This window comes from Panthera uncia, chromosome B4, assembly GCF_023721935.1.
Source record: "Panthera uncia isolate 11264 chromosome B4, Puncia_PCG_1.0, whole genome shotgun sequence".
Lineage (NCBI taxonomy): Eukaryota > Metazoa > Chordata > Mammalia > Carnivora > Felidae > Panthera > Panthera uncia.
In genome coordinates this window covers 60,892,073-60,907,434 of record NC_064809.1, presented here as the reverse complement: position 1 = coordinate 60,907,434, position 15,362 = coordinate 60,892,073, and the positions used below count along the sequence as shown (strand labels likewise).

The window sequence follows — 15,362 nt, the reverse complement described above, 5'->3', positions numbered from 1 at the left end:
TTGTGTCTAAATGATTGGATACTATTTTTCAGTGTTCTGGATGCATGCCCCCTGCTAAGGGGAAACAAGCATAAACTGTCTTCTCTAAACTGATGATGCAGTTTTGTTGACACACATAAGTGCCCTCAAAAGACAGTGGATTCTGCTATGACACAATTGGCCAGGTTGTCTTTAAAATCAAAGTCAACACCTTCAAAAGATGCCCTGCAGCATTCAGTTGGTTGAAATGTAATGAATGATTTGATACTGATACATGATTTGATATCAGTTACATAGATGTGCAATTTGCATTGAAAAAATTTTGGATGTTTCAACAAGAAGCAAATTTAGAACTTTCTGTGGATATTTAAGTGTCAGAAATGATAAGACTAGTTTTCATGCTCTAATATTCTCTGTATAGTGTAGGTGGGCTTTAGACAGAAGCTCAGGTCTGTGGTGGGTGATTTCAATGCATGTTTTAGCATAGTGGTTAAGCTGATGTGATGATGATTGTGTTCTGTTATACACTGGCGGTCCTCAACTACCTTTGGCTTGTGTTGAAGCAGAGACTGTGGGAACTTTCTGCTTAACCAACTGAGCCACCCAGGGACCCTTGGACACTGTGGGAACCTTCTGAAACAAAGATTGACTGTCTCGATCCCTTTTTCTCACCTCATCCTGGCTCGTTCGTTTTCATAAGAAGACCTTTATCCTCCCCTCCCTCCCCCTGCCCCACCCTGTCTGGCTGGGTGTCTGGCAGTTACTCACACATGCCAAGCATGCTTCTCTCTTGGAGCCTCTGGACTAACTGTTTCCTTTGTCTGCAAGTTTTCTCTCAGACATCTTAGGGTATCCTTCCTCACGTCATGCTGGTTTCTGTGCAACGTTACCATATCCGAGGGGTTGTCTGCAATTACCCTTCTTAACTAGCAACCTCACCCTTACTGACCACCATGTTCTCTAAGGTGGGCAAGACCACCTTGCCCTGCCTTATGTTTCCCAAAAGTATGTATCACCATCTAACATATGTTTGTCTATGATCGTTCTCCCACCACTAGAATATTTAACTCATGAGAATGACTGTCTCTTCTATTCATGGCTGGTTCCCAGTGTCTGTCACGTTATATGCAATCAATAAATATTGAGTGAATAAATGAATCCATATGAACTGGAGAGCATATGGTCCCTCCAATCCAGTATATAGCCTAAATTTTATTCTTACATTACAGTACAACTAAGCCTGTGGGCCACACTGTTTTGCAATTGATCATACCTATATGTGATGATTTTGTCCTACACGGAGCGATAGTATGAGGGCCACTGTGAGAAATTATTCTTTGTAACCATAGAGTCAGGAGTAGGGGTGAGGACAGCACCTGCTGCATCATTCAGTGGCTTCTTTATGAGGATTCAGGAGAAATTTCTCTCATCTCACCGTTAGGAAAGGCTCAGCTTCTCCTGAGTTACAAGCTTTTTGCTTTATTTTTAATCTAATGCAGGAAAAATCTTGGAAATTCTGAAAAGGGTCAAGTGTATTTCCATCCCCCTTTCCCCATCCTCTAACAACCATCTAGACTGTATATTCTGCTCTTCTCTATGTGCTGCTTTTACTGCCGGGTTTATCATTTTCCTTAATTTATTTTATTCAGTTTTTGTTTTCAATTTTTATTTTTATTATTTTTCTTGGATGTTTTCAGTTTTTAAAAGCTACCTCAATTTCTTCGTGGAATAATGAGGTATAAGTAAGTAAATACAGTTGACTCTTGAACAATGAGGGGGTTAGGGGCACTGGCCACCTGCACAGTTGAAAATCCACATACTGACTCCCCCAAAACTTAACTACTAAAAGCCTATTGACTGGAAGCCTTACCAATAACATAAATAGTTGGTTACATATATTTTGTATATTATATGCATTATATACTGTATTCTTATAACAAAGTAAGCTAGGGAAAAGAAAATGTTATTAAGAAAATCATAAGGAAAAAACACTTACGGCACTGTGCTATATTTATCGAAAAAAAATCCACGTATAAGTGGACCCACGCTGTTCATACCTATGTTGTTCAAGGGTCAACTGTAAATAAAGCATTCCACCAATAGTGCCCACTTCATATCTTTTTTTTCCCCAACTCACCAGGACAGATAATAAACATTTAACTGTTCCTTCTTGATGAAAATTATGCTTAAAGTAAGTAATTATACTTAAGTAAGATAAATTATATTGTCATTTACCTAAGACCAGTGATAACACAGTATGTTGTTTTGGGGGAAGTTTTTTACAGATATGAGTAGAACTTGTATATATTCATATACTTCTGTCTTCCTAAAATGCCGTCTTTTCTTTATCCCCTATAAATCCTGCCGAGTTTTCAAGATCCAATTCAACTCCCACATCTTCCTCCGAAATTTCTCCACCTCCCCTTCTGGTGGGGAGTCATGTTTCCTCAGAGCTCCTTTTTTAAAAAAGTGTTTATTTATTTATTTTGAGAGAGAGAGAGAGAAAGAGAGCACACACAAGTTGGGGAAGGGCAGAGAGGGAGGGAGAGAGAGAATCCCAAGCAGGGATCCGCACTGTCAGCACAGAGCCTAACTTGGGGCTCAATCCCACGAACCGTGAGATCATGACCTAAACTGAAACCAAGAGTCAGATGCTTAACTGACTGAGTCACCCAGGCACCCCTCCTCGGGGCTCCTGTAATGTTAATGGGAACACATACCAACATGCAAACCAATCACATATTTTTATTTCTTGAGTTAATATCTTGAACTATAATCTAAGCAATTTTTCAGGTTTATTTTCTTTACAAGACCGTAAGTTATTTTAAGAAAAGCAGTGTCTTCTTTAGATACCTATTTCTTTTCCAGGGCTTAGGATAGTTTACTGTGTAATGCAGTCATTCAGACAGTGTGTCTTCACTTGATTTACTTTGGGATTCAGTTACTCTGTAGTGTGATACTAAGAGCAATTGACAGGGGACTAAGAGACCTAGTTCTAGACCTTACTCCATAGTTAACCAACTACACAGACTTGGGTGAGGAGTACTTAACCTCTCTGGGCCCCAGTTTCCAAATAAGAAAATTGATAAATATTCTAGATGATCTTTACTGCATCTATGGCATCAACATTTTGAGTGCCTGAAATTAATCTTCTTTAACGTCAACTAAGTGATTTTTAGTCCTTTTTTCTGACATTCTTCGTATTAACTACCCTTTCTAGATATTTCACTTGGCAATTCATTAGAATTGTTCTTTACCTTTTTTTTTTATTCGAGTACAATTAACATACACTGTTACGTTAGCTTCGGGTGCACAATATAGTGATTGAATAATGCTATACATTACTCAGTGCTCAGCAGTATACGTGTACTCTCAATGCCCTTAGTGCTAAGGCATTTTTTAATGAATACTCTATGGTTCCACTGTAATTAGTACTATTGTTTCTATACAAATACAGCATTAATATGTTAATACTGTGAAAAGTGATTTGCCTTAATCAATATCTGTAAGCTTCACTTGTGTTTTCTTTCTAAATCGATGAGCTCCAAGTTGATGAAAAGCTATTCTTCTAAAAATGTGACCTTGAAATTTCCTGCAGTCCCTTCTGCAGTGTCTTGCTATTAACTAACACATTTTATAGAAAGTGAAAGTTTGAAAAGGACAAGAAATATACATTTTCCTCTGTTATGTTTAAGAAGTATCAGATGCCTTATTTAAATTCAGTTATGGGATATTTCATTTTCGTGAACCACAGTGATAAATTGAGGTAAAGTCATTGCGTGTCACATAGTTGAAGTTATGAACAATTTTTAAGAAGAACAAACTGCAATCATCATATTTTCTTCCATACAAGGGTCACATCTTTTGCCAGGCTTTCTTACTCGAAGTTCAAATGTAAAATGCAATGAGATCTAAGAACGTAATTGAAAGATTGGAAGGTTTTCTCTTTGCTCCTTTGGGCAATTGATTTTAACATCAAAGAGAACAGCTGTTGGGCATAACTCAGGATTGCCTTCCCTCTCTGACTTTCAACATTTTGTCTTCATGTTTTGAATTCTTTAGTAATAAAAGAAGGCTTCAGAGGCACAAGCAAGGCACAGAGAAACTGGTAGAGAAAAATCCACCAGCTTAACATTCTTCAGTAGCAAATGAATTCATTTCTTGGTGGCACAACCTTACTTAATAACTTTTGAGCATTTCAGACTCTCAGAGTATATCAAAGCAGTGACCACAAACCTTGGTCACTCTGTAACACACTTGTGAAACCATCCCTTCACTTAACAGGTTATCTTCCAGTGTCACCTGGACACATGCATGGCCCATGCATACTATGGTCATGGGCCAATCTAATGATAGAAAATGGTTTCCTACACTGAGCTAAAGTCAGTCATCCTATAATTTGCTCCCTTTGAGCTCATTCTAACAGAGAGCTTGTTGCACATAGCTGAAGAACACAGCTATGTTATCACTTCTCTAATTATCACTTTCAAAGCTAACCTTGTTTCTTTCACCTTGTTTCTCTTTTACCCTGGTTTCCAAATTCTTTGCTTCTGGTCATGTTGCTTTGCATAGCCTCTGGACTGTCCATTTTCTCTATGACAGTATACTTCTCATATTGAACTGTAGTTCAGCAAGGTCAGGGTGGAATAGAAATGCTTCCCTGGCTTGACATCCCTTGTGTCTAATAAATGATGCCCTAAAATGAATGATACTGGTTATCTGGCATCCACATGATGCTTTGGCTCACATGGGAGATACAGTCAACGGAAATTTCTTTTTCTTTTTTTTTCTTTTTTCAATATAATTTATTGTCAAGTTGGCTAGCATACAGTGTATACAGTGTGCTCTTGGTTTCGGTGGTAAATTCCCATGATTCTTCACTTATGTACAACACCCAGTGTTCATCCCAACAAGTGCCCTCCTCAATGCCCATCACCCATTTCCCCCTCTCCGCCGCTCCCTGTTTGTTCTCTGCATTTAAGAGTCTTTTATGGTTTGCCTCCCTCCCTCTCTGTAACTATTTTTCCCCCCTTCCCTTCCCTCATCGTCTTCTGTTAAGTTTCTCAAGTTCCACATATGAGTGAAAACATATGATATCTTTCTTTCTCTGACTTATTTCACGTAGCATAATACTCTCCAGTTCCATCCACGTTGCTGCAAATGGCAAGATTTCATTCTTTTTCATTGCCAAGTAGTATTCCATTGTATACATAAACCACATCTTTATCCATTCATCAGTTCACGGACATTTAGGCTCTTTCCATAATTTGGCTATTGTTGAAAGCGCTGCTATAAACATTGGGATACACGTGCCCCTATGCATCAGCACTCCTGTATCCTTTGGATAAATTCCTAGTAGTGCTATTGCTGCGTTGTAGGGCAGTTCTATTTTTAATTTTTTGAGGAACCTCCACACTGTTTTCCAGAGCTGCTGCACCAGTTTGCATTCCCACCAACAGTGCAGGAGGGTTCCCATTTCTCCACATCCTCTCCAGCATCTGTAGTTTCCTGATTTGTTCATTTTAGCCACTCTGACTGGTGTGAGGTGGTATCTCAGTGTCGCTTTGATTTGTATTTCCCTGGTGATGAGTGATAGTCAACTGAAATTTCTAAACAATGTGAACACTTGTTAGTCCAGGTCTCACCCATTTTGCAGGCATGTTTTTACAGCCTGGATAAGAGGATTCATCTTTATCTGTATTTAATTTCAACTTCTTTATTATAATCAGCCTGGAAATTTCAGGTGTTCTAGGACTTTTTAGTCCTTTTTTCTGACATTCTTTGTATTAGCTACCCTTTCCAGATATTTTACTTGGCGAATTAAGAATAGTTTCTAGCTACTCATTTATGTATTTGGTTTAAAAAAATGCTGCAGAGATGAGTAGCAGGTTAGAAAGCCCTACATTGTGTTTGTAGGATCTTCTCTCCATGTTAACCTCTATTTTACCCAAGACTCTTTAGGTACAGTTATTTAATTTTTGATTAACTGATCAAATCATATTAGCATCTAGCTCACCTCGTCTTATCTACTTGGATGTTGTGAGACACTGTGTCAGAAACCTGCTGAAACCCTTCCCCTGATTGAAGGTTGTGAGTCTATTAAAAAAAAACAACAACAAAAAAACACAAGTGTCATTTGCCATGCCTTGTTGCTCTTACTGTATGCATGCAGCTGTCTGTTGACACCTCTTCCCATCCTCACTGCTGGTAAAACTGTGAGGGTGATAATCCCTTCTGGGATTTATCTGAGACTAACATTGTATTCCTTGCTCTGTTGGAACCTGAAGGCAACAAGTAATTCTGTTGGGGCACGGTAGAGAAATTGAGAAAGGGAAATTTGAAAAATGGGTTAATAAGTCGAAAAGATATTACATGCTGGAGCCTTTTAAGGCCCACAGTGGAGCCCAAATTTGACATTGATAGATAATAAGAAGCAAAGGCAAGTGTCTACGCAAAGGGTTATAAAACAGGAGAGGAAGAAAATATGTGGAAATATGTGGGATATTGTGAGGAGGCTTTTAAATGCCGTGCAGTGTGAGTAGTTGAGAGCCTCGTTTCTGGCACAAAGTGTGGGAATGGACAGACGTTATTGTGGAAAAAGAATCCCTTTGTGTTTAAGAACTGTTTGTAGGTGAAGGCTGAAAGGAAAAGAAAACGGAAAATTAAAAATTCCAGGGCAGAGCACCTTAAGGACTGAGAAGACACATGGTCACTGAACGCCATGGGGAAGCCAAGGAGAAGGGAGAATTTAGGAAAGGAGGAAAAGAGGTCAGCTTCCACATTCCTTTTCTATTACACAAGTAATATGAAAATGTAAAATGAAAAGTGGGGAAAAGTCAGAGAAAATAAAATATACCTTTCATTAATATGATATCTAGAAACAACAAATATTATTATTTTTTAATACCCTGCAAGTCTTGCAATATAAATATTTTGTTTTCATACATTCACAAGTAATTTGTGTCCTATCCTTTTCACTTGCCATTAAATTATGCATATCATACATATTCATGGCTTTCATAAATACCATTTTTTTAACGTTTTTAAATTTTTTTAAGTTTATTTATTTATTTTGAGAGAGAGTGTGCTGGAGGGGCAGAGAGAGGTGGGGAGAGAGAATCTCAAGCAGGTTCTGTGCCATTAGTGCAGAGCCTGATGTGTGGCTTGAACCCATGAATGGTGAGATCATGACCTGAGCCGAAACCAAGAGTTGGACGCTTAAACTGAACGAACCACCCAGGAGCCCCCAGTGTATTTCAATATTAAATTATCCTTCTCTACGTGATCCCACCATTCTTCTGTTCTTTTATTTTAGTCTTTTTTTTTTTTTCTTCATGCAAAGTTGGGAATAATTGTTTAGTAATAATGAAATAATCTTAGGGTAATTTGTAAGGGTGAAACACCTTGCAAATAGCAAGCTTTCAAGACACAGGAAAAATAAGATCACCAAAATCCCATAATGTATTTTAAATTTATAAAATAGTCTGCTGGACTCATCTGGTGATTGCAAGATAAAATGAATTTTATTCTGTTTTTCAAAAGAATGGTAAAGGGGGCACCTGGGTTGCTTAGTCAGTTAAGAATGCAACTCTTTTCTATTTATTTATTTTTTTTAATTTACATCCAAGGTAGCAGATAGTGCAACAGTGATTTCAGGAGTAGATTCCTTAATGCCCCTTGCCCATTTAACCATCCCCCCTCCCTCGACCCCTCCAGTAACCCTCTTGTTTGTTCTCCATATTTAAGAGTCTCTTATGTTTTGTCCCTCTCCCTTTTTTTATATTATTTTTGCTTCCCTTTCCCTTATGTTCATCTGTTTTGTAGCTTAAAGTCCTCATATGAGTGAAGTCATATGATATTCATCCTTCTCTAATTTCGCTTAGCATAATACCCTCTAGTTCCATCCACATAGTTGCAAAAGCAAGATTTCATTCTTTTTGATTGCCGAGTAATACTCCATTGTATATATATATACCACATCTTCTTTATCCATTCATCCATCAATGGACATTTGGGCTCTTTCCATAATTTGGCTATTGTTGAGAGTTCTGCTATAAACATTCGGTTGCATGTGCCCCTTCAAAACAGCACACCTGTATCCCTTGGATAAATGCCTAGTAGTGCAGTTGCTGGGTCATAGGGTAGTTCTATTTTTAATTTTTTGAGGAACCTCATACTGTTTTCCAGAGTAGCTCCACCAGTTTTCATTCCCACTAGCAGTGCAAAAGAGATCCTCTTTTTTCCACATCCTCACCAACATCTGTTGTTGCCTGAGTTGTTAATGTTAGCCATTCTGACAGGTGTAAGGTGGTATCTCATTGTTGATGAGTGATGTTGAGCATTTTTTCATGTGTCGGTTGGCCATCTGGATGTCTTCTTTGGAGAAGGGTCTATTCATGTCTTTTGCCCATTTCCTCACTGGATTATTTGTTTTTTGGGTGTTGAGTTTGGTAAGTTCTTTGCAGATTTTGGATACTAACCCTTTATCTGATATGTCGTTTGCAACTATCTTCTCCCATTCCATTGGTTGCCGTTTAGTTTTGCTGATGGCTTCCTTCACTGTGCAGAAGCTTTTTATTTTGATGAGGTCCCAGTAGTTCATTTTTGCTTTTGTTTCCCTTGCCTCCGGAGATGTGTTGAATAAGAAGTTGCTGTGGCCAAGGTCAAAGAGGTTTTTGCCTGCTATCTCCTCAAGGATTTTGATGGCTTCCTGTCTTACATTTAGGTCCATAAATACCATTTTAATGGCTACTTACTAGTTATCAAAATGATATATTCTAATTTACATAATAAATTAGCCCAACTTTTGTACACTTGGGTTCTGTGTATGTGTGTGGCAGTGTGCTTTTCCTTTCTTTTTTTTTAATTGTTTTTAAGTTGATTTATTTATTTTGAGAGAGAGAGAGAGAGAGTGAAGAGGGGAGGGGCAGAGATAGAGAGCAGGGGAGGGGCAATTGAGAGGGAGAGAGAGAATCCCAAGCAGGCTCTGTTCTGTCAGCACAGAGCCCAAAGTGGAGCTTGAACCCATGAACTGTGAGATCATGATCTAGTGGAAATCAAGAGTCAGATGATTAACCGACCAAGCCACCCAGGCACCCCAAACTTTTCCTTTCTTATGGCTTTTCCAAAAAAATATTTTGAGTCATTTCTAATGATAGATTCCTAAAAGTGGAATTCTCACATCAAAGAGTATCAACATATTTCAGTGAGATACCTTACTACATTGTTCTTGAGATACATTACTAATTTGCTTTCTGAAAGAGTGATACCAGTATTCTCTGCTGCCAACAGTATCCAGCCTTTAAGTGTTGAATGTTAGTGGAACATTTAAGTGGAAATAGCATGTGGGCAGATGGCAGTGAGAAAGATTAGGACTGGGAAGATGGACTTAGGACTTCAAATAAATGGAACCATATTATGAGTAGGTAATTTCTCTGAGGGGAAAATGAAGAATAGTGTGTGTGTGTTGGGGGTGGGGTGGATAACTTAAAGAATTTTTTAACCTGATTATTTTACAGAGAGAAATATGAAGTTCAGAGAATTAAGTGCCTCTTGAGGTCGGACAAATAACTAGTGTCAGGACCAGGACTAGAGCCTGGTCTCTTGACTCATTGGCACTGCTCTTTCACTGTATGACACCGAGGTCCCATGATTGGACCATGGTAATGGGTAGGGTCAATGAGGTAGAGTGTGGAGGGAGTGGAAAGGAAAGAGAGAAGTGATAGAGGAAAGCCAGGAGGGTGAGTTGTCATAGATGTTAGATACATTAAAAAAAAAAATCCAGAAAAAAAAAACTGATATGCCTGTTTGTCTACTGCAGCAAAGAAGTCAAGAAGACTGAGAACAGAAAATAAACTCTTAGATTCGAAGTCAAGGTGGTCTCGGGCTTACTGTTCTCTCCTGGGTCTCCATTAACACTCAGAGCTGGCTGTACTCCAGCTTCACAGATAGGATTGTAAACATTTATAAGCTCACCATCATTTTTAACCAGCCTACTCTTGCAATAGATTATATAGCTTGCATTACACTATCAGTAAAGGAAAAAAAAAATTAACACTGCTTATGACCCTGACCTACTGTAAATTGTTGCTAGCCTCAGGTTTATAGCCTCTTGAAAAACTCAATTAATTAATTTCATAACACTTAAAATATTTTTCTTTTATGTATTTTGGGATATGACTTCACATGATATAGGAATGAAAAGAAATTGGAGCAATAAAATATAAGTTAGGAATATAGACCAAGAGTGAAAAGTCTCCTGCCATCCTTTGGGTAGATTCAGCCACATATATTGTGGCCAAATCAACTTGAACTAGACCCTACCTTGGGGTACCTGGGTAGCTCAGTCGGTTAAGTGGCCGACTTCAGCTCAGGTCATGATCTCACGGTCCGTGAGTTCGAGCCCCGCGTCGTACTCTGTGCTGACAGCTCAGAGCCTGGAGCCTGTTTCGGATTCTGTGTCTCCCTCTCTCTCTGACCCTCCCCCGTTCATGCTCTGTCTGTCTCTGTCTCAAAAAAAAAAAACACTAGACCCTACCTTAATAATTTATTGATTTAATTATTCAGCACAGGTACCACTAAGCATTAGGATTTTTTTTTTTTTGTTAATGTTTATTCATTTTTTTTGAGAGAGAGAGAGACAGAGCACAAGTAGGGGAGGGGCAGAGAGATCGGGAGACACAGAATCTGAAGCAGGCTCTGGGCTCTGAGCTATCAGCACAGAGCCAGACTTGGGGCTCGAATTCACGAACCGCTAGATCATGACCTGAGCCGAAGTTGGATGTTTAACTAACCGAGCCACTCAGGTGCCCCGGCATTAGGATTGATGAGCTAATCAGGTGTGGGCTTTATCCTCATGGAACTTAAGAGTATATTAGAAAGGCTAACCCTAAGCAAAGAATTACAGTCCCATATCCATATCCAATATCGAACACAATTACAACAAATATGCAAAGAGAAAGTACCATTGAGAATATTCTAGGGACCTAACCTAATGTGGGAAGGAACATATGGAGAACAGGGGCAGTGGCCAAAAAGTGACATTTAATCTGATTCCTAAAGAACTTTTAGATATCAACAAGGTAAAAATGAATATGAAAAACTTTCTGGCTAGAGGAAATAGACCGTGTGACAGCTCTGGGGTGAAGAAAAGTGGTATTTCTTCTTTTAATAGAAAATTTTGTGCCTACAGAGAATAAGTACAAAATAGTGTGAGAAAAGTTTGCAGATGGAGGGAACTGCAATTCTCTGCAAATGTGGGCTCCCCCCACCCCTTTTTTTCCTGGTCTCCTGACAGTGTTTTACACCTGTAGTTGCTTACTCTTGTTGTACTTTTAGCTTGTATTTAACAATTCTTAGCATTTCTTCTTTAAAGTGATTACTTCTGGCATACTTAAATTGTTACAGAGTGGTGTTGATCACAGTCTGCTGGGTGACAAAAAAAAAAAAATCAAGATTAAGAAATACGTGACATTTCCTTGGTGAGGAGAAATGCCAAGTTAATTTTCATTTTAGTTGGATGAGAAAGAGAATTAGACATCAAATATTGGCAGCTCGTTTCTCATGAATGTCCATGCTGATGACTGATGGGTGGAAGAACTGTTTTATAAAGAAAATAAAAGCAAAGGAGAGGGTGAGAAAGCAGGCAATCTCTGCTGTGTGTTTTGAGCTGCTATGTCTTGAAGAGTTTCTTAGAGACATGAGTTTAAACATCCATTGATCCTAAACTTACCAAGTTTGTCATAGTAAATAAAGGCATTGGACTAAAGGGGAAATAACCTTATGGCTCTGTGTTCATAAAAATACTTCCAGAAAACAATTCAGATGCATGACCATGATGTCAGGGCATTAGCACAACTTTCCATCTCCTCCCTGTAGGTCCTTCACCGCTTTGGAATACCACATCTTACACCTTCCGCACAGGAAGTGCACATTACAGGCCATTCATTAAGCCAGCTGTTCACAAAGTGTTGACTGGGGACACTTGAGGTCCAAGAAGGTCAATGCAGTTTTCACAATACTACTGACAAGTCATTTGCCTTTTTTACTCTCGTTCTTTTGTGAGTGTACAGTATTTTTTTTAGAGGATACATGACATATTTATAATTATGGAAAGACTATTAAAATATTCTCCCATTTTCCAATTAAATATCTGTGTGAGACCAACATTTCTTCCCATACTCAACTAAAAACATAAAAATAGATTAGCACGCACGCACGCATGAAAAATAGATTAGCACAAAAGTAGATATGGAAATCCAGCTGTCTTCTATTAAGCCAAACATTAAAGAGATTTGCAAAAACATGAAATAATGCCAGTATTTTTTTTTGCGGTGGAAAAATATTTTTTATTGTCATACAAATGTGTTATGTTTTAGTTTATTATATATTTTTTAAAATTTTTTTAACGTTTTTATTTTATTTTTTTTGAGACACAGAGAGACAGAGCATGAACAGGGGAGGGTCAGAGAGAGGGAGTCACAGAATCCGAAACAGGCTCCAGGCTCTGAGCTGTCAGCACAGAGCCCGACGCGGGGCTCAAACTCACGGACCACGAGATCATGACCTGAGCCGAGGTCGGCCGCTTAACCGACTGAGCCACCCAGGCGCCCCTATATTTTAAATAAACTAGTAAATATTTTTAAAATTTCTCAGCTTTATGTCTGTTGTGGTAAATATTGACAGATGTAGCCCACATAAACAAAGCTCTTTGGGGGTCCTCAGTAATTTTTAGTGTATAAAAGTATCCACAAAACCAAGAAGTTTGAGGATTGCTGCATTAAGCCCATGTCCATTTGTCCTCCTGGCTGCTGCAACTTGAACTGTAAGAAGTTTTCCAAACATATCGGTTGACCCAAGAGAGTAAATTGCAGTCAAGGTGCCTTTTCCAAAGATCTACTCTTCACTTTCCTTTCCTTGAGGTAAAAAGCGTGTTGTGTTGGGTAATTACAGCATGTAAGAAGTGGAGATGTTGACTATGTTTTATTTCTCCCCCAAGGCCCATTTTATTTCCACAGTCCTGAAAATGCTTCAGCCTTGGAGAGGAGCCCATGCTTGCATGCTGCCCATTTTAACCATCACCCTCAAAGGTGATTTCATGCTGAGGCAGCGGTTCTTGGGGACTCTGGTGTAAAGCAGACAGTATTATTTGTCAGAGCCATTCTCTGGTCACAAGCATTTTTAATTAAAGTTGTCCTATAAATAGCTTATATTCATTTCCTCTGAATCTCACAAGTCAGTAGAGACTAGGAATGATTAGCTTAGGTCAGGACATCTAGCCAGATGGGGTAAATGAAAAGTGAGTGCTTGAAATAGAGCTTCAGGGATTCAGTACTACTACTTGTTAAGATAAATGCATTGCCCTTCCAGAGAAGGTGGAATTTATTTTAAATAAACACCTAGGAGGTATTTTTCTCCCACGGTGGTGGTTCCCTTTTGTTTTTTAATAAGTGGAGTTAATCATTCCTTGAAATTTACAATAGTCAAGCGAAAGGAAAAGACAGATATTGAAGACATTATTCATAGACCCAGAGTCTTGAGATAGCCCTTGGATTCCCGGAGGCACAGGGATGTGATCACTTGCCCTTGACACGCATGGTGTTTTAAGTCCCATTACTTCTTTGGACTTTGAAAATTGCATTTCTAGAGGAAACCCAGCTCATAAACCCCCAAATAAGAGAATTTTTAGATGAAAAAGGTGATCTCTCTGGCTATTTCAGAGTAGCAAGAATGTGGGAAAAAGCAAAATTAAATCAGGTAAAGGAGTAATTGTACTTGAAAACTGTTGTTGAATGTTGTATTTGACTTTGGCAAGTTAGAACGTGAAGACATCAGTTGTATTCTTTTTAGGAAACACAGCTTTCAGCTCTCCCACAGTTTAGTTATACAGTGATGGATCTAAGATCTGAAGTAGCCACGGATATTTTTCAAACACATTTTTATGTGATGCAGCTGTTGGAGTTAATGGTAACCAGCATTCTCGGGTATTTGGATCATGACAGGTGTAGAGAATCTATCTCATCTCAAGTCTGGATGTCATGTCACTTCTGGTTGCCCCGAGTACCTTATGCTTCTCCTCCCCTGACGCTGTCACAGTACATTGCAATGTCTTCTTCCTATCTGAATCCCACTCAACTGCCATGGCAGGATCGTCTGTCTTGTTCACTCTTCTATCTCCATTGTATGCTTGGCATGTGTGTGGTGCTCACAAAATATTTGTTGAGGGGATGGATATCCGAAAATATAATTGTTTCTGTTGATGCCAGAGACACCATTTATTTCCAGAAATACTGCTTTTATTCAGGGTTCACCCATTCCCTGTGTGTCCACTGAAAACCTAAATTCTGTTCTCTGTCCCCGTGTAGCTATGAGATTTGGGGCAAGTCTCTTAACCACTTTGCAGCCAGGTTTCTTCATTAGTTAAAAATGGTGGTGAGTTACTGTTTTTAATATTGTTTCCAGCTCTAATATTCTTTTATCTCCTCTGCTGACAATCTCACCCACTTTATTTTTTGAGGGGGGTGGAGGGGCGCAGGAGACGGGGAGAGAGAATCCCAAGAGGCTCAGTGCTCAGCACAGAGCCCAACATAGGTCTCAGTCTTACTACTGCGAGATCATAACCTGACCCAAAATCAAGAGTCGGATGGTCAACTGACTGAGCCATCCAGGTGCCCCTCATCCATTGTATTTTTAATAATTGGGTGGGATTTTTTAAATGTTGATTTTACCATGACTATGTTAGTGTGTTTTAAAAGTACCATGTAATATACAAAATTTGATCCTTTAACACAAAAATAGCATTACAGTCAGTCTCACTAGTTGAATGCTAACACAGGAAACTTGAGATTTTCAGGAGCTGATTACTCAGGTTTGGATTAGCCAGTGTATTCTCTCTTTGGTTGCCTCCAGGATCTTAGATGTTTATTGACCTCTGTTTCAGAAGATGATTAAGAAAAGTTAAAAGGAAAACACCTAAGTTAATTATTTTTCATATTTGATAGGAAAGGAACTTGAAACTCTTGGCTAAGATGCCACTTGGACAGGGCCATGACGCTCCATGTGGCCTCAGTGACAACTCTAGTACACCTGAGCTCAAGAGCAGCTGTACTTAATCGTTTTAAAACACTGCTCTCATTGGGTTGTATTTGATAGTTCACTCATCTTTGAGCTCCTAAAACAGAGGGATTTTGTTTTATTCATCTGCGTATTTTTGGCATCTGTCTCCCAGTGATACACGTAGCAATGCCAGCACTAAGGAGTGGTAATGATAAGGATGTGACATGACATATCCTATCGTGACAAGGTGCTATGTGCTACGCATTGTTCTACATACTTAACATGTTTTAATCCATTTAATTGTCACAACAACCCTATGAGATAGGTAC

The 15,362-nt window shown here is 38.9% G+C and overlaps 1 protein-coding gene and 1 long non-coding RNA gene across 3 annotated transcripts in view; one reads left to right on the top strand and one right to left on the bottom strand.

Moving 5' to 3' along the window:
- The window catches only part of LOC125918923 (uncharacterized), a 50,662-nt gene that overhangs the window by 11,631 nt on the left and 23,669 nt on the right, over nucleotides 1-15,362 (bottom strand). The gene's annotated exons all lie outside the window — the stretch shown is intronic.
- Nucleotides 1-15,362, top strand: part of TMTC1 (transmembrane O-mannosyltransferase targeting cadherins 1) — a 624,031-nt gene that overhangs the window by 585,839 nt on the left and 22,830 nt on the right. The window lies entirely within an intron of this gene.